Raw genomic sequence first — 19848 nt, 5'->3', positions numbered from 1 at the left:
TATGTAAAATGCATCTTACGTAATGCCGTGTCTGTTACTTATTCCTTAAGTTGCTTTGTAACTTAAGCTCTCTTTCAAAGCATTTCCTCTTCGGGCAAATAGCATACTTTGCTGGAGCTGTGAATTTCAACTGAATTGTAAAATGTAAATTAAAGCCCAGCTGCAGCCTTACACATGTTAACCTGAGATGTGTTAACGCCACCAAAATTAATGCAAACCTTTTTTTTCCAGAGATGATTCTGATGCTTCTTCAGAAATCTAATGTGGGGGGACCAAAACAGACCTCACTAAAATGCACTTTGTCCTCTCGGGGGTCTCGCTCCCTGGGGTCACTTAAATATGCTTTCCTCCAGCCCTTAAATTGACAGAGTAGTACGTGGCATTAATTGTGGTACTGTAGGAACAAGACCACCACGCAGTGCTGCTGTTTCTGCTTAATGTCAGAGACGTTAAGGAAATCATAGTGGATTGCTCTGGCTTGGCCTCCATTCCCAACTAGCATCACCCACTAGTAGGACATGTGGTCAAGCAGGGTTGGGCAAATGTTGGAAATAGTTGGAACAGAGCAGTGGTGGGTTTCAAAATTTTTTGGAACCTACTCTGTGGGTGTGGCCTCCTTTGTGGGAGTGGCTTGCCACCCATGTGACCTGGTGGGAGTGGCTTGCCGGCCATGTGTTTTTTTTCTCTCTCTCTCTCTCTCTTTCCTTCCTTTTGTCTCTCTGTCCCTTTTTTCTTTTTTTCTTTCATCTCTCTCTCACTCTTTTTCTTTCTTTTTTCTTTATTTATTTCTTCCTTTCTTTCTCTTTCTCTCTCTCTCTGTGTCAGTCTGTCTGTCTGTCTGTCTCTCTCTCTCTCTCTCTCTGTGTGTGAGTGGTGGGTTTCAAAGAATTTTGGAAGCTCTTCTGTAGGTGTGGCCTGCTTTCCGGGTCCACTGGTGGAACCTCTTCTAACCGGTCCGGTAGATTTGACCAACCGGTTCTACCGAATAGGTGCGAACTGGTAGGAACCCGCCTCTGGAACAGAGACTTTAACCATTTTTCACACTGCCCAAAAATGAAAGATTGCAGATGCAGAAATGTTTTTGTGCCTGCAACCTGTTGGGTTATTTCCGAACACGAATCCAGCCCTCATTTGAGAGAGCTAAACGTTGTCTAGCAATAGTTCATTTAACGGAGCGTTGGTATGAAAGAGACCATGAATGGGGCGAAGTGGGAAAGAATATTTCTTGAAATCAGACCCTTCAGGTTTTGCCCTTACGACTTAACTATACTGTAGGTTGTGCAGGTAAGTCCTTGACTTATGACCGCAATTGAGCCCAAGGTTTCTGTTGCCAAGTGAAACTGTTGCAAAGTGAGTTCTGCCCCATTTTATGACGTTTTCCTGCCACGGTGGTTAAGTGAATGACTGCAGTTAGAAACATGGTTATTAAGTGAATCTGGCTTCCCCGTTGACTCTCCTTGTCAGAGCGTTGCAAAAGGGGATCACCTGACCTTCAGACAATGCAACCGTCATAAATATGAACCAGTTGCCAAGCGCCTGAATTTTGATCATGTGACCACGAGGGTCCTGCCATGGTGGTAAGTGTGAAAACCAGTCACAAGTCATTTTTTTCAGTGCTGTTCAGAGGTGGGTTGCTACCAGTTCGCACCTATTTGGTAGAATCGGTTCGTCAAATCTGCCGAACCAATTAGAAGAGGTTCCACCAGTGGACCCGGAAAGCAGGCCACACCTACAGAAGAGGTTCCAAACCTTTTTGAAACCCACCACTGGTCCTTGGATATGATTATTCTACACTATCATGCTCATATTTATAAAACTCAGTGCCTCTGTGAAAGGTAAGGATGACTACTGCGTTTGTGGTGCAATCAGAACATTGCGTGTGTTGAAGTTGTTTTAACGCAAACCAAAGATGCCTTTTAAAAAAGAAGTTTACATCCTATTCTTATGCATGCCAGTGCTGTGTGTGAAGTAATTTAAGGTGGTTCTGACAAGTGTCATCGGCATCTTCATATCCGGTCATATGTGTGGCAAGCCACTCCCATCCGGTCACATGGGCAGCAAGCCACTCCCACAAAGGAGGCCACACCCACAGAGTAGGTTCAAACAGTTTTTGAAACCCACCACTGCTGCTGTTGTAACTTCAAGTGGTTACTAAACAAACTGTTATAAGTTGAGGACTACCTATATTCCTCTGGCTTTCAAATTCATATATACAGTTTATGAATTTGAACAATGAACAATTATATACGCACACACACACTATGTGTATATGTAATTGTTCTGTATGCACAAAATGCTCTAGTCCAGTGTTTCTCAACCTTGGCCACTTGAAGATGTCCGGACTTCAACTCCCAGAATTCCCCAGCCAGCATTCGCTGGCTGGGGAATTCTGGGAGTTGAAATCCGGACATCTTCAAGTGGCCAAGGTTGAGAAACACTGCTCTAGTCATAGTAAACACCTTATTTACAATTAAATCACAATAGGAACCAGAGGCATTTATTTATCAGACTGCAACTTTCCCTCACTTTTTCATACTGTGTTGTAATGATCTTTTGCCATCCAATGAGCCAGACACTTGCAATCCACAATGGAAAGAAACAAAAATAATTCCAACCCCAAAGTACTCCTGATGATAAAACAACTAGCTTTCATCTGTTCATCTGAAACAGAGCTGCAGATTTCCTTCTCAGAGCTTCAGGAATGCTCTGGGTTCTAAGGTGCTCTTTTCTCTTTGCACATCGACTCACGAAATAGTTAGAAGAATGCAAATAAAAGTCTTTTACTTCCCTGACATTCTCGGTGGATGTCATTTGGAGGCCACATACCTGATTATTATTATTAGTATCGAATCCGACTTCAACCTCTGCAAGGTTCATTCAAGATAGCGGGTGCAAATCCATACCTTGCTGAAATGTTCCTTCCAGAGAGACAATCCATTCAAGCTTTGAATATAAAACAACGGGCAGCAGCTGCGTTTGAAACCAAAGGAGTACGGGTTCACTGAAATATAATGCAGGAGTTTTGTGTCTGCCTACTTTCCTTTCAGCAGAAACTTAGATGTACTCAGATGTAACCTGCTGATCCATCTTCCATTTGGGAACGAATCATTGATACCCTGCAGATCTGGGCTAATCTGTTCATCCTTAATTAGCAAGGGCATTAATTTCATGCCGTCGCTAGGTGAAACTGGCATGTTTGGATTCTTAAACATGTTTGTGGTATGAAAAAGTTACTGATGGCATCTCTCTTTCCAATTACTGGAAAACTACTATTACTTTACAGCTCCCGAGTGAATGCAGATGGCTCGCATAGTAGATACTTAATAGCCCATGTCACCTGCCCAGTGTTGGTCAGATCACTATCTTTAGCCTCTGACCATGTATTTAATTTGAACAGGCATTGTAATTCTCCACACACAAAGGATGCATTTACTCCCTTCTAATGTTACATAGAAAGAGGCTTTACGCTGCACATTATACAGTTCACGCAAAGCATCCTCTTTCCTACTAATAGGAAAATGTTTAGCCTTAGAGCTACTTTTACTCTCTTGGAATTGCAGATTATGATGTCCCCAAAGTTACATCTGTAATGTTCAATTCCCACCTGCCTTTTTCCCCCACCTTAGGCGCTTTAATAGCAATAGCAATAGCAGTTAAGACTTATATACCGCTTCATAGGGCTTTCAGCCCTCTCTAAGCGGTTTACAGAGTCAGCATATTGCCCCCAACAACAATCCGGGTCCTCATTTTACCCACCTCGGAAGGATGGAAGGCTGAGTCAATCTTGAGCTGGTGAGATTTGAACAGCCGAACTGCAGCTAGAGACAGAAAAAGAAAGAAATATAAATAAATAAAATAAATAAATAAAAAGAACGTTGTAAGAGTGTGTCTTGGTGAGTGGGAAGCTTTCCAGGGGCTGCACCTCAGCTGGGTATATCAGCCCCCCCTCCACAGCTGCTCTGCAAGTAACCTCTGGGATTTTGGCATAACAAAATATGCAAATATTCACAGACACACGGGTGGAAATGGATGGCATATAAGAGACAGAGGACCATAGGCTTTGCTTTTAATTTTTTTGGTAGATGAAAGAAATGGCTTTGGAAATGGCTCAGTGTTCTGGATTCAGTTATTCACCAGAATGAGCAAACATCAGCTCCATGTGCCCATAATAGCTTATTATACAATTAAATCCATAAATAATCAAAATAGTTCAGATCAGTTGCAGGTATATTTCGACAAGGATTGGAACATAAAAAGTGCATCATTTGGATATTTTTGAATGAGGCCATTGGTCCAGCAAGCTAATATTCTAAGCGGCCAGCACAGAGGTGGGTTCCTACCAGTTTGCACCTATTCTGTAGAACCGGTTCGTCAAATCTACCAAACCGGTTAGAAGAGGTTCCACCAGTGGACCCGGAAAGCAGGCCACACCTACAGAAGAGCTTCCAAATTTTTTTGAAACCCACCACTGGTCCTTGGATATGATTATTCTACACCATCAGGCTCCTATTTATAAAACTCAGTGCCTCTGTGAAAGGTAAGGATGACTACTGCGTTTGTGGTGCAATCAGAACATTGCGTGTGTTGAAGTTGTTTTAACGCAAACCAAAGACGCCTTTTAAAAAACAACTTTACATCCTATTCTTATGCATGCCAGTGCTGTGTCTTAGGTAATTTAAGGTGGTTCTGACAAGTGTCGTCGGCATCTTCATATCCGGTCACATGGGTGGCAAGCCACTCCCATCAGGTCACATGGGCGGCAAGTCACTCCCATCCGGTCACATGGGCGGCAAGCCACTCCCACAAAGGAGGCCACACCCACAGAGTAGGTTTGAACAATTTTTGAAACCCACCACTGGGCCAGCAGTTTTACAAATACTGTATGAGACCCAGATTTTCTGAGTTCCTATGTTCCAGTTTCTTGTAGCTAAAGAAGATGCGCATTGAGCTTAGTATTCTCTACATGCGAAACATTTTTTTTCTTTAACTACTAGGCTACATAGATTACTATGGGCTGCAGAGTTTTGCAGCGCACATAGATTTTTAAACAGAAGTCAGGGGAACATTTTTAAAAATGGGAAAATCAAATCTCAGAAGGACATTCTACTGAGATCAAGCACTGTGTTTAACTTAATGTATTTTAGCATGCATAATTAGATTTTTAAATATTACAGCAGCCTCTGGAGCCTTGGATTAATGGGGTATGTATATGCAAACATAGTGCGTAGAATTTCTGCTCTACATCTAAATTTGAGCATATAATCAACTCCCTGAAAAAGTGGTGCGCTTCGATTTACAGTCTGTGTATGTACATTTGAAAATACTGCTGCTGAATGGGAATGATATGATCCATTTATACCATTAGCCAAGACTTGCCTTGGGTGCAAAGAGAGAAGAATTGTCTTGTGCGCATATAAAATACATAATATAATTAATGTATATGAACCACAAACTTTATTTTTTTTAATAAATCTTGTGGGTCTGCATTACTAGCTGTCCAAGGCTTCATGTGGTTTGTGGGCCACAGGTTGGACATGTCTGATATAACCCATGTTGCATTTCATTGTCTGTGCAGGGGGACAGATTTCTCTTCCGTATAGCTGGCTAACGCTGTGGTTTGGTTTGTGGGTAGCAGCTACAGAAGGTAAGAAAATCACATAGCGTCAGATTAGAAAACTCCAACGGAATGTTCCCAACTATAAAGGAAAAAGGAAAAAGGAAAAAAAAAAGAAAAGAAAAACCATTATCACGGCAATAAACTCTCAGGTGATTAGAGAGCTAGAATATCAGGAAGAGAGGTTTTATTTAATATCCCTAATGTATTACATTTCTGTGAGTTATGATTTCTTGAACTAATTCCCCAGTGTCCTTCCTGCAGTCTGAAGGACAGTATCTGTTTTTAAAATATCAGATGCTCAAATCTTCTTAAACTGACTTTTATAGACTTACTTTCACATTAGGAGCTGCTTGAGGTTGTTCCTATGTGAATAGTACACTGTGGTTATAACTCCATTAGAGGCTTTAAGATTCTTCCTGTAATATTCCTGCCATCCTGTACAGTACTAAGTTGTTTTAAACTAAAATGTTTTATGGGTTGTAATTTTTTTTTATTTTAAACACATAAACACATCAGCAAAAACAAACACATAACTTAAAAACAACATAGGAACAATAAGTTTCCATCGTATATCATACCGCAGTTCCGAATCGGTTTCTTTGCAGTTAGTGTTTTCCCTTCTATACATTTCTATCTTGCGTTCATAATCTCCTTATTCGTTATCCATTTTTATGTACAATTCTTTATTTATTTATACTTAGCTACTTATGACCAAATATTATTTACCTATATTGTGCTTTATATTTTTACTGTCATTTATTCTCTTAGATACAGTTCTAGGTATACATTCACAGAGTTATTCTTTTTCTTTGCCATTCTTATATTATTATTATTCCATTTAAAAGGATATAAGGTATAATTTGGAATGTATTGTTTACCATCCTTCGCACCTGCTATGACACCACCTTATTTTCTCTTTCTTTTCTTTTCTCCCTCCCTTCCTTCTCTACTTCCTTCCTTCCTCCTCTCCTTCCCCTTCTTCCTTCCCTTACCTCTTCCCTTCTCCTACCCTCTTTCTTCTCCATCCTACCTTCTCTCCTTCTCTTTCTTTCTCTTCCTCCCTCCTCTTCTTCTTTTTCTCTCCCTTCCACCCACCTTCCCTTACCTCTTTCTTCTTCCCTTACCTCTCCACCACACTTCTTCTTCTTCTCCGACTTTCTCTCCTTCTCTTCCTCTCTCTTCTACCCTCCACTCCTTTCCTTTCCTCCGTCCCTCCATTCTCTACTTCCTTCCTCCCCTCCTTTCCTTCCTTCTTCCCTAAACTGAAATGTTTTAGTGTGGATGTGCTTACTCTCTGTTTTAAGCGATTGCTTTGTTCCTTTATATTTTTGGAGTTGAATGTTTAAACATTGATTGCATGTTTAAAAATAACTTTACTGCATATCGTCATGAGAACAATTTTCTATTGGGCCACTAATACATGTTTACAAATACGTTTTAGAACTCCTGCAGGGACATTCCATTGCGAAATATTTTATAGCCTGACGTTGTAAAATTGACGTTTGTCCTCTTGCCAAATTGTTTCAAGTCAAATATTCAAAATGTACAGATAAGATTCGAATAGAGCTATTCCTCCATCTCTCTAATCATGGTGCAAATATGCCTCTGTCAGTGGTTTTTTTCTTTTCTTTTCTGTAATGTCTTCGTGACATTTCCTTTGTCTTCGCTCCAGCCCGCAAATTAAAACAGGTCAAAGTTGCATTCAGTTGTTCCACTTTTAAAGTAGCATTTCCCTCCTTCTCCTAAAACAATTTCTTGCTGGGGAAACGTTCTGAAATAGTTTGTTAATGCATATTAGTACACTCAGTGGCTTTGAGGCAGTTTAAGCTTCAGTGGAACTACGGTTTCCCATTTTGGGTTGGGCTGGGAGAATCTAAAAACCTGGTTTCCATAGCATATGTCCATCTAAAGCAGTGTTTCTCAACCTTGGCGACCTTAAGCCCTGTGGACTTCAACTCCCAGAATCCCCCAGCCAGCACAGCTTTTGCCTCATACTTCCCAACAGCTGATAAGATCACACAGGGTGGGCCTTCTCTGGGTACCGTCGACCAGACAATGTCGTTTGGCAACCCCCCGGGGGAGGGCCTTCTCTGTAGCCGCTCCGACCCTATGGAACAATCTACCCCTGGAGAGCCGGACCCTTCCTACTCTCACGGCCTTCCGAAAGGCTACCAAAACCTGGCTATTCCGGCAGGCCTGGGGCTGTTGACCTCATGTACGAGGTCCAGCCTCGCCTAGATTGAGTGTATGAAGTGATCTTTCAATCTGTTTTTATTCTCTCTATTTTTATTTTTTATTTTTGAAATGTATTTCTGTAAGCCGCCCGGAGTCCTTCGGGGTTGGGCGGCCTATAAATTTATTAAACAGTTAAACAGTTTCCCTCTAAACAAGAGAAGTGGTTCAAGGGCACCAAGCTGGCAAGAGGATTAGTTTCAGTTTCAGTTTCAGTTTCACTTTATTTGTATGTCGCCCTTTTCCCTGGGGGGACTCAGGGCGGCTCACAGTTCAAAAGGGGGGGAAGGACAAACAATTTACAACATAAAGACACTACATCATTTAAGAACACAACAGTCATACAATTCGAGTAGGGGTTAGAGTCTTTAACCCCAGGCCAGCCGGGACAGCCAGATTTTAAGGGCGGCGCGGAAGGTCTGGAGGGTGGTGAGGGTCCGAATCTCCACGGGGAGTTCGTTCCAGAGAGTCAGAGCAGTAGGGTTTATAACATGTTACCTTTGTCATCAGAACACAGTTCGAATGAATGCAGAGTTGAAATTCCAAGAAAGCACCCCAGCTACCTTAACCCTTCCTTCCACAACTACACTACGCTCTTACACAGTTTTAATCCCAGAGGAGTTGTCTCTTGACATTAAACTGCCCAAATAGTATTTATACCTAAGGCTGCCTTGTAAGATCACTTAACCCTGCACGGCAGTTTAAAAGTAGTTAATGACAGCTCCAGCTTGACTCGTCCCCTTATGAATGATGGCATAAGTTCGACCTGTGCTGTCATGGTTTATGGAGGAAGGCAGTTTGTCCGCAGCCCGCTGCTCCAGCCCCAGCAGGTAATTTGAAATGAAATGAGACAGTTTCTACAAGCAGATTGATTTGGGAATCTCGCCTGCTCTTCCCTTTGACCCTTGATAAGTTGACATCACAAAGATTGTGACTTTAAAAAATGATTGGGTGCAAATACATTTTAGGTAGATGATTTACCACACGTTAAAGCAAGGACAGTGCACCCAGAGCGAAGCTTTCGACAGGAAGGTAATTGTGAGCTTTTAACAACTCATGTTTTATGTTTTCTGTATTTCATTAATTGTTTGACCAGGTGAATCCACTGATAAGTAGATAGTGTGCGATGTTGGTAGACACTATTGGAGAGATAATCAGTTTTGGTGATTGGTTAAAACAGAACTCTGTAACCCAGTGTTTCTCAACCTTGGCAACTTTAAGTCCTGTGGACTTCAACTCCCAGAACTGTGCTGGCTGGGGGATTCTGGGAGTTGAAGTCCACAGGACTTAAAGTTGCCAAGGTTGAGAAACACTGCCAGTGTAACCATTAAACGCCTCTTCCCACTGTGGCAATCCTTTTGAAGCCTATGGTATTTGGTCAGTTAGAATGGCAGAAAACTGAAAAGAAAGAGTTAAGTCTCGAGATAATGTAGTATGAGTTGCTCTTTGAAAAACTATGAATTCCCAGCTCTGACTCACTTTTAAGTCTGCCTTCTCGAAATGCTTTTACAAACATCCGATAATGGAACACCGAATATGCATTCCCAGAGAACAAGGCCAGAAACAGCAATAATGACAACAAGAAACCTCTGTTACAGATGAAAAATATTTATTGCAGCTAATTAAAAATAGCCCGGAGGGAGGGGACACACACATGCAGTGAATGTAGAGTTGCAATCCCTGTCTTGGCATCTTCGGTAGGACAGGAAAAAAGTCCTGCCTGAAGATGTGGAGAATTACTTCTCGCCTGTATTAAGAATACTGGAGAAGTTAATAGAGACTGCAACAGACCATTTCTTAAGTTCTTATTAGCTTTTCAGGGCTGCTCCCTGTCTGAGAGTCTATGACAGCTGGTTCCACCACAATACCGCGTAGCGCTTATCCGCGGAGACATAAGCGTGAGTGCTAATCCGCGCCGTCCGAATCGCTAAAGCAAATGTGACCTTACCGCGCTGACATAAGGGCGGAGGGCAAATCCACGCCTTCCGAAGCACTCAGCACCCTAAACCTAACCCTAAACCTAACCCTGAACCTAACCCTGAACCTAACACTAAATCTAACCCTAACACTAACCCTAACCTAACCCTGAACCTAACCCTAAACCTAACCCTAAATCTAATCCTAAACCTAACCCTAAACCTAACCCTAACCTAACCCTAAACCTAACCCTGAACCTAACCCTAAACCTAACCCTGAACCTAACCCTAAACCTAACCCTGAACCTAACCCTAAACCTAACCCTGAACCTAACCCTAAACCTAACCCTGAACCTAACCCTAAGCCTAACCCTGAACCTAACCCTAAACCTAACCCTGAACCTAACCCTAAACCTAACCCTAAACCTAGCCCTAAACCTAACCCTTAACCTAACCCTAAACCTAACCCTGAACCTAACCCTAAACCTAACCCTGAACCTAACCCTAAGCCTAACCCTTAACCTAACCCTAAACCTAACCCTGAACCTAACCCTAAACCTAACCCTAAACCTAACCCTAACCCTAACCCTAACCCTGAACCTAACCCTGAACCTAACCCTAAAGCAAACCCCTAAACCTAACCCTGAACCTAACCCTGAACCTAACCCTAAACCTAACCCTGAACCTAACCCTAACCTAACCATAAACCTAACCCTAACCCTAAACCTAACCCTGAACCTAACCCTAAACCTAACCCTGAACCTAACCCTAAACCTAACCCTGAACCTAACCCTAAACCTAACCCTGAACCTAACCCTAACCTAACCCTAAACCTAACCCTAAAGCAAACCCCTAAACCTAACCCTGAACCTAACCCTAAACCTAACCCTGAACCTAACCCTAACCTAACCATAAACCTAACCCTAACCCTAAACCTAACCCTGAACCTAACCCTAAACCTAACCCTGAACCTAACCCTAAACCTAACCCTAAAGCAAACCCCTAAACCTAACCCTGAACCTAACCCTGAACCTAACCCTAAACCTAACCCTGAACCTAACCCTAACCTAACCATAAACCTAACCCTAACCCTAAACCTAACCCTGAACCTAACCCTAAACCTAACCCTAAACCTAACCCTAAACCTAACCCTAACCTAACCCTAAACCTAACCCTAAACCTAACCCTAAAGCAACCCCCTAAACCTAATCCTACCCCTTACCTTAATTTAAATCGGCTTTCTGCCTCCGCGCTGTTTTAAAGCGCCCTTCTGTCGCCGCGCTGTTGTCGCGGCGGTGATGACGCGCGGTGATGACGTCGCGGCTTTAGCGACGCGGTTTTATCACCGCTATTTTGACGAGCGCGGGTTTGTCGTGCCACGATGACAGCTTGCCATGACCAATTTGCTATGAGCCAACTCACCATGGGACAAGAGTTGCATTAATGTCAAAGAAATGGTTGAATAGTATCATCAAAGAAAGGATGCAAAAGGAGGGGCAAAATGAAATGCGAACGACAAAAATTGAAATAATTTTTACATTATTTTAAATAATTGAATTGAATTGTTAAATTGTTCCATGGCTGTGGCGAGTTGTCTCACTCCCCTGTCACATTTTCAGTTCAATTTCTCTGTTAATCTTAGATAGCAAAGGACAAACTTGACTTTCCTACAGCTATTTATGCAACCCAGAAATCCTTTTATTCAAACGAATGTCTTGCTAAGAGCATTGTAAAATTACTGAGTTAGATTAGTAATAGATGACTCACATTGAGCCTCATTGAAATCAGTATCTATACAGCAAAGTTAAAGCCCATTCATTTCAGTGCAACTGAAATACTATTCACTTCCAAAGAGGAAGAGGAGGGAGGAAGAGAAAGAAAGAGAAGGAGAGAAGGTAGGAAGGAGAAGAAAAAGGGTAGGAGTAGGGGAGAGGTAAGGGAAGGAAGAAGGGGATGGAGAGGAGGAAGGAAGGAAGTAGAGAAGGAAGGGAGGGAGAAAAGAAAGAGAAAACAAGGTGGTGTCTTAGCAGGTGCGAAGGATGGTAAACAAAGCATTTTAAACTACACCTTATAACCTTTCAAATGGGATAATAATAATATAAGAATGGGAAAAGAAAAAGAATAATTATGTCAATGTCTATAATCTGTATGTAAGAGAATAAATGACATAAAGCATAATGTAGGTAAATAATATTTGGTCATAAGTAGCTAAGTTTAAATAAAGAAAGAAATGTACATAAAAATGGATAAGGAATAAGGAGATTATGAATGCAAGATAGAAATGTATAGAAGGGAAAACACTAACTGCAAAGAAACCGATTCGGAACTGCGGTATGATATACGATGGAACTTATTTTTCCTATGTTGTTTTTAAGTTATGTGTTTGTTTTTGTTGATGTGCTTATGTGTTTAAAATAAAAAAAAAATATCACTAAAAAAAGAGAAAGAAATACTATTCACTTCCTTTATGCATTCTTTGGATCAGGTATGGAAAAATGCAGATTGGAAGCAACTGGCTGAATTTTGCCAATGAAAACATTATGAACATAATATTAAAAGTGATATTTTTTAAAGTGGAAAGTAAATGCAAAGCTGCTTTGAAATAAGGTTTGTTATGTCCTGGAAATTTACCAGCTATTCAACAAGGAATGTTGCATTTTTGCTGGTGTCAGCATGAAATGTCTATGCCTTAATGAAGAATCACTGTCTTCATCTCTCGAGCACATTATTCTAAAAATCTTGGATATAGTGATGGGAGAATAAGGGGAGACACAAGAGACACCTCACGCTGGAACATGGTTGCTATATCCTTGAGCATAGATCTCCAAATATCTTGGGGGCAGCGAGCATATCAGAGAATATCTCCAACTTTTATGAAATTATTGTAGCAGGGAATGCATGGTTAATCATAAGGGTACATTTGGGATCGAGGACAGAATGCCTTTATGAAATTTGCTGTCCACTTCACATTAGAGCTCAATTCCGTAACAGGGACACAAAAGAGATTTAAAATCGGTTTTAAAATCTTCATCTCCCCATAAAGAATAACAATGCCTTAAAATCTGAAGAACAAGCCTTGCAAGTGATACACAGGGATATAAGGTAAAGGTAAAGGTTCCCCTTGCACATATGTGCTAGTCGTTCCCGACTCTAGGGGGCAGTGCTCATCTCAGTTTCAAAGCCGAAGAGCCAGCGCTGTCCGAAGATGTCTCCGTGCTCATGTGGCCGGCACGACTCAACGCCAAAGGCGCACAGGACAATGTTACCAAAGTGGTCCCTATTTTTCTACTTACATTTTTACGTGCTTTCGAACTGCTAGGTTGACAGAAGCTGCAGCATACCTTACGCCTTTTGGTTCAAGATGCAGCTGAACAGGAATGGAATTGTACCCAAAAATTGCATTCCAGAGATGATATGTTCCATTCTTCCCCCAGGCTATACCAATCTGGCCATTTTGAAGTGATGTAACCATTTGGGGGATGATTAAGCTGTTCTGGAAAATGATTAGACAAAGAATATAATGTTCTAGTGTTTAGTTCACCTCTGGAAAGGAACATCACTATTATTCCCAACATTACTATTATTACTTTAAGTTGCTAATAAGAAAATTAGGAAAAAATGCAGCACCATCAAGGAAGCATCCTCACATGATCTAAATAACGGGACTTGTATGTAAGAAGAAGCTAAAAAGTCAAGTATCCAGATATACGCTATGTAGGGTTTTACATGGCTGTATAAGTACCCTTGTGATGTGTTGCTTTTTAAAATTATCATCATTATTTTGTTGACACCAATTCAGCTGTTCAAATCAAGCATAATTTGTTTACAATATGTTTACAATAGAATTGTTAAAAACTTATTTCTTATAAAAATACTTTTGAAATGTAAGAAAACCGCAAAGCAGAAATAATCCCAACAATTCGAGTGGCGAATCACCATTCTAACCAATCAAACAAAATATGCCTGTTAAAGGAAAGAGTAGATAAAACAAAATAATTAAATGGAACAAAGCAATGAAAAACACCCAGGGGCAGAATATACCGATGTCAAAGCTTTGAAAAATAAAACCTAGTGTTTCCTTAAAGCCTGCTGAATTTCTCTAAGGCAATGTACTTCAACCTTGGCAATAGAAAAGCGTCTGTCTTTTACCACCCAGTCAATTTCTTTGTGGAAAAAAAAAATTGGGGGGAGGCATAGTGGAAGGCATCCCTTCCAAAAGTCCTATCCCCCAAAACTTGTTATGGTTAAGAAGAACCAGCATTTTGAACTATGGAAACAAACTAGAAGCCATTAGAAGTGGAACAAGACAGTAAAAGGTCTCCTGGAACCAAATTTGGTTGTTGTGTTTTTATACTGAAATATGGTGTTCAACAATCAAGTATTAGCTTACCTTGAAAAAAAACCAAAATAAAATAATGCATGAGTTACTGGAACCATTACCAGTTTCAGACAGCTACACCATTTTTTTTTTCCTGAAAGATTTCAAACATGTCATTATTATTCATTTAATTCCAAATATTTGTATCCAGGTGTTGTTTTTTTCTCTTTTCTGAAAATGCAGGGATCCGGCTTCTATGCTAGCATCATTTAAAATTATTTACTACTCCTCCTGCTCATATTTTCATTGAACTATGTTAAAAATATTTCCCTGGGATGTTTCTTTATGTTGTCCATTGCCTTTAATAGACGTGGCATTTAATAAGCTCTCTCTACCTGTAAGGATAGTCTATTTGACCTCTGTGACCTGCCACTGGTACACATAGTCTAAGATTGCTTTGTGAAATAAAGCTGTCGGTAACATCAACAAAATAAAAAATGATCGTATTCCAATACTCTCTGCTGAGTACTATGACAGCACTGAAATATGGAATAAAATTGAAAGTAGATTAGTTTTCGGCCCTAAGTCATGTTTTGACAAGATATAAGAGAAGCGAACATATCTTTGAACTTTTAGTTTTAAAGTTTTTTAATGAAAATATTTATCATTTTGTAAGGTTCCTTTCTTTATCACAGATGGACTGTATAGCCTTAAAACAATCCATTCTCTTATTGTGAGGGATATAAATACTGGTCTATCTTTTTTTATATATTAAACAACACAAAGGGACCATACACAGGCAGAATGAAATTGTGTGGCGTTCATACCAATGTTGTTGTACCATGATGATAATCTTATTGAGAACGTCAAAAAATCAATTACTAATAAGCCACAAATTTTTAAATTGCACAGAATAGGTAAAGTATTCCAAGCAAGGAAGATTTTTTTAATATAATTTTTATTTTATTTTTATTACATAGACAACACATACACACAACAATAAACAAAAAACAAAAACACACACAAAAAACCATCATCACATACAGCATGTCGTTTAGTTACAGGTGTTTTAACATTTATTATTCTTATATATTTATTATTTCATTTAATAGGTTATAATATACTGTTTGGGTTGCTTTATTTACCATCCCTTCCTCCTGTTGTAACACCACCTTATTTTCCCTTTCTTTTCTCCCTCCCTCCCTTCTCTACTTTCTTCCTTCCTGCTCTCCTTTCCCTTCCTTCTTCCTGTACCTTTCTCCTACTCCTGCTCTTCCCTTTCCTACCCTCTCTCTTCCTCTTTCTCTCCTTTCCCTCCTCCTCTCCTTACCTCTTTCTTTCCACCCTCTCTCCCTTCTCTACTTCCTTCCTTCCTCCTCTCCTTCCCCTTTCTTCTTCCCTTACCTCTCCCTTACTCCTACTCTTCCTCTTTCCCTTCCTACCCTCTCTCCTTCCTTTTCTCTCCCTTCCATCCTCCTTTCCTTTCCCTTTCCTTTCTCCCTCCCTCTCTTCTCTACTTTCCTCCTTCCTCCTCTCCTTCCCCTTCCTTCTTCCCTTACCTTTCCCCTACTCCTGCTCTTCCTCTTCCCCTTTCTACCCTCTCTCCTCCTCTTTCTCTCCTTTTCATCCTCCTCTCCTTACCTCTTTCTTTCCACCCTCTCTCCCTTCTCTACTTTCCTCCTTCCTCCTCTCCTTCCCCTTCCTTCTTCCCTTACCTTTCCCCTACTCCTGCTCTTCCTCTTCCCCTTTCTACCCTCTCTCCTCCTCTTTCTCTCCTTTCCATCCTCCTCTCCTTACCTCTTTCTTTTCACCCTCTCTCCCTTCTCTACTTTCCTCCTTCCTCCTCTCCTTCCCCTTCCTTCTTCCCTTACCTTTCTCCTACTCCTGCTCTTCCTCTTCCCCTTTCTACCCTCTCTCCTCCTCTTTCTCTCCTTTTCATCCTCCTCTCCTTACCTCTTTCCTTTCTCCCTCCCTCTCTTCTCTACTTTCCTCCTTCCTCCTCTCCTTCCCCTTCCTTCTTCCCTTACCTTTCCCCTACTCCTGCTCTTCCTCTTCCCCTTTCTACCCTCTCTCCTCCTCTTTCTCTCCTTTCCATCCTCCTCTCCTTACCTCTTTCTTTTCACCCTCTCTCCCTTCTCTACTTTCCTCCTTCCTCCTCTCCTTCCCCTTCCTTCTTCCCTTACCTTTCTCCTACTCCTGCTCTTCCTCTTCCCCTTTCTACCCTCTCTCCTCCTCTTTCTCTCCTTTTCATCCTCCTCTCCTTACCTCTTTCCTTTCTCCCTCCCTCTCTTCTCTACTTTCCTCCTTCCTCCTCTCCTTCCCCTTCCTTCTTCCCTTACCTTTCCCCTACTCCTGCTCTTCCTCTTCCCCTTTCTACCCTCTCTCCTCCTCTTTCTCTCCTTTTCATCCTCCTCTCCTTACCTCTTTCTTTCCACCCTCTCTCCCTTCTCTACTTTCCTCCTTCCTCCTCTCCTTCCCCTTCCTTCTTCCCTTACCTTTCTCCTACTCCTGCTCTTCCTCTAAGGAAGATTTTTTTTTGCATATTTTCTGCTTACTCTGAGAAAAGATCTTAGATCTGAATCAATGGGATAAAAGGGCTTGACGGGATTATGTTCTTAGGGAGAAACTGAAGTGAATTTGCAGTGTTAGAAACACTTGCGAATGCATGTATTTACATAAACATTATTTAGATCCTCACTGCTTGTCTGAAAACATGATGTTTTAAGTGCTGTTGCCCCACAGCACTTGAGGGATTTCCCCAGGTTCATCTGAACAGTCAGATCAAGGACATTAACCAAATTGACTCTTTTTAACAATGGTTTCATCCATGGGATTTGGATGTCGTTTATCGTAATTAAAATTTGCAAGCACAGTTTCCCTTGAATATAAACAAATATTTATACCAGCCTCCCTGATTCTGGCAATATTGAAATTCGTTGGAGTACCATTTCCAAAATTCCTGGATTTTATTTATTCAGTGTCGTTGATGATGCTGCCGAATCCAAATGGATTTCTTATAATGTTAGGAAAAATATAACTTGAATTTCCCCAAACAGATTAGTAGCCATGAGGTTCTTTCTAACCAAGAAGCATAATTGTCTGGAGGGTAGGGGAGATTTACCAGAAATGCATAATATACTATAATGCAAATTCCACTCCTTATGGACAATATGCACGTATAAATAATAAAAACGTATGTTGTGATACCCTGATACATGCATTTTGAGTTAGCTATGCTGGAAAGAAAAATTATCCTGAAATGTCTGGGCATAAATAAACAGTAATGGGTGGGTGTCAATCAGGAGGAACAGGGAGGACAGTAAGACTTTCCATCTGTAGGTTCTGAGAAAAACATCCACCCCTGTTGTATCTGTTTTTGAGTGAAAGCGAAGTGTATATGGGCAGTGAGAAATTTTCCATGTTTAGTTTTGGGGCATAGCTAGAGCCTCTGGGAAAAAGAATGTTTCCTTACCTTATTTCTTTATCATGTATGTTGATATTTGTTTCCTCTATACGTTATGTTAAAGGCTTAATAGATGATAGATCAGTGTTTCTCAACCTTGGCAACTTGAAGATGTCCGGACTTCAACTCCCAGAATTCCCCAGCCAGCATTCGCTGGCTGGGGAATTCTAGGAGTTGAAGTCCGGACATCTTCAAGTTGCCAAGGTTGAGAAACACTGTGATAGATTATAGATACTCCCCCCAATGTATTTCACAGATGTTTTGTAAAACAATTATATCCATCACAAATATAATGTGCTGCTTGCAGAGCGATAAAAACTCTGCTTCTGCTAAAATGGAGTTTTAAAATAGAAGGAGAAATAAAAGAATGAACACAGGCAAGGTAGCCTCAATGATGTCATTTAATCTGCTTTATTAGACAATATATATGTAACGCTGAAGCACTTTAATCCTCAATATTAATACACTGCTTCATCATCTATGCTGCTTTAACAAATTATGCTGTGCTCTGCTTTCATTTTAGATGGCCGGCAAGGAGGCCAGTACAAGTATATCTCACTTCGATGTTCTTCATTCACAAAGTTCCTCATCAAACTATAATGCTTATCCTCAAGCAATGATCAGGAAATGTTCTTTTTTTTTAATGCCGTAAAATAAAATGTTACATAATTTGTTAGAATATTCTTACATGTTTGTTACATGTTGCTGTACGATGATGACACATTCATGGAGGATGATGATAATGAGGATGACAACAATGATAATAGCACTATTATGCTATTTGCTCCATCCTTTCTTTTTGACTTAAATTGACTTATTGGAAACACGGTGGCTCAGTGGCTAAGACACTGAGCTTGTCAATCAGAAAGGTTGGCAGTTTGACGGTCGAATCCTTAGTGCCATGTAATGGAATCCGTGGCACGACAAAACCGCGCTCCACTAAAGCACGCCCGATTAAACCGCGTCGCTGACGTCATCAGCAGGGCGACAACAGCGACCGCGGAGAAAAAAGGGCGCTTTAAATAGCGCTTTGAAAGCAAGCTGATTCACGTTAAGGTAAGGGTTAGGTTTAGGGTTAGGTTTAGGGTTAGGTTAAGGGTTAGGGTTAGGTTTAGGGTTAGGTTAAGCGTTAGCGTTAGGTTTAGCGTTAGGTTAAGGGTTAGGTTAAGGGTTAGATTTAGGGTTAGGTTTAGGATTAGGTTTAGGGGGGTTAGGTTTAGGTTTAGGAGTTAATTTTAGCTTTAGCGTTCGCAGCGTGCTTTTTTCGTCGCGCTGTGATGATGTCAGCTACGCGGTTTCGTCGAGTGTGCTTTAGTCGAACGCGGTTTTGTGGTGGAACCATGGAATGAGCTCCCATTACTTGTCCCAGCTTCTGCCAACTTAGCAGTTCGAAAGCATGTAAAAATGCAAGTAGAAAAATAGGAACCACCTTTGGTGGGAAGATAGCAGCATTCCATGCGCCTTTGACGTTTAGTCATGCTGGCCACATGACCAAGGAGACGTCTTCGGACAACGCTGGCTCTTCAGCTTTGAAACGGAGATGAACACCGCCCCCTAGAGTTGCAAAACAACTAGCACATATGTGCGAGGGGAACCTTTACCTTTACCCAATAAAAATATGTATATCCATTTTGATTCAGAAAGTCAAAATCATGCCTGGGGGAGGGCGTCTCTCCTGATTTGTTTGTCAGAAAATAGTTTAAGATACAGTAGGCAAAAATTAAAGAGAAATTGAGAAGGAAGGATACATCTTGACACAAAAGACATGCTCTTTCTAATATAGTTCAACCCTGTAAATAACTCAACATTTTTTTTTAAAAAAAATCACAACTGCTGTGATTTAGAATATTGATCCATTTTCATTTCCCAAATCAATCCCGTTTTATTTTCATGAAGAACTAAACTATAATATGCTTTTTAACAAACAAACACATCGAATTATTGCACCACTTGAATGAATAAATCAATGAATGACGTCTCGTATCTCTCAAAGTAATGATCATAGATACCTTTCTAATTTAATCATTTGCAGGGGAGATAACACTTATACTTTAGACTTTTGTAATCATGTGACATGAGATTAAACAATGGGGAGGCATCTTTGAATTAATATGGTTGAAAGAATACTTCCTTATTATTATTTTTTTAGCCAGATGCAAAATTACCTGTATATATCTCTGTTTCACAGTCTCCAGTGGGAGAAGTCCCTTCATCTTACCACTAATAGCCAAGGTTGCCTCTTCTTAACCTCTAATGTGAAAATTGCCTGATTTCTTTGACTTGATTAGTTAATTAATTTTAC

General features: G+C 40.7%; 1 long non-coding RNA gene across 1 annotated transcript in view; it reads right to left on the bottom strand.

Annotated features, from left to right (window-relative positions):
• LOC116508641 overlaps positions 1-3794 on the bottom strand; it is a 5702-nt gene extending 1908 nt beyond the window's left edge. The window contains exons 1-2 of the long non-coding RNA XR_004255390.1: positions 3757-3794; positions 2827-2970 (exon numbers count right to left, since the gene is read on the bottom strand). This is a non-coding gene — a long non-coding RNA (uncharacterized LOC116508641). The remainder of the gene's footprint in view (positions 1-2826; positions 2971-3756) is intronic.
• Positions 3795-19848: the final 16054 nt, after the last annotated feature.

The sequence above is a fragment of the Thamnophis elegans genome, chromosome 5 (assembly GCF_009769535.1).
Source record: "Thamnophis elegans isolate rThaEle1 chromosome 5, rThaEle1.pri, whole genome shotgun sequence".
NCBI lineage: Eukaryota > Metazoa > Chordata > Lepidosauria > Squamata > Colubridae > Thamnophis > Thamnophis elegans.
Note: the sequence above shows the minus strand (reverse complement) of the source record. Positions and strands in the feature narration are given on the sequence as shown.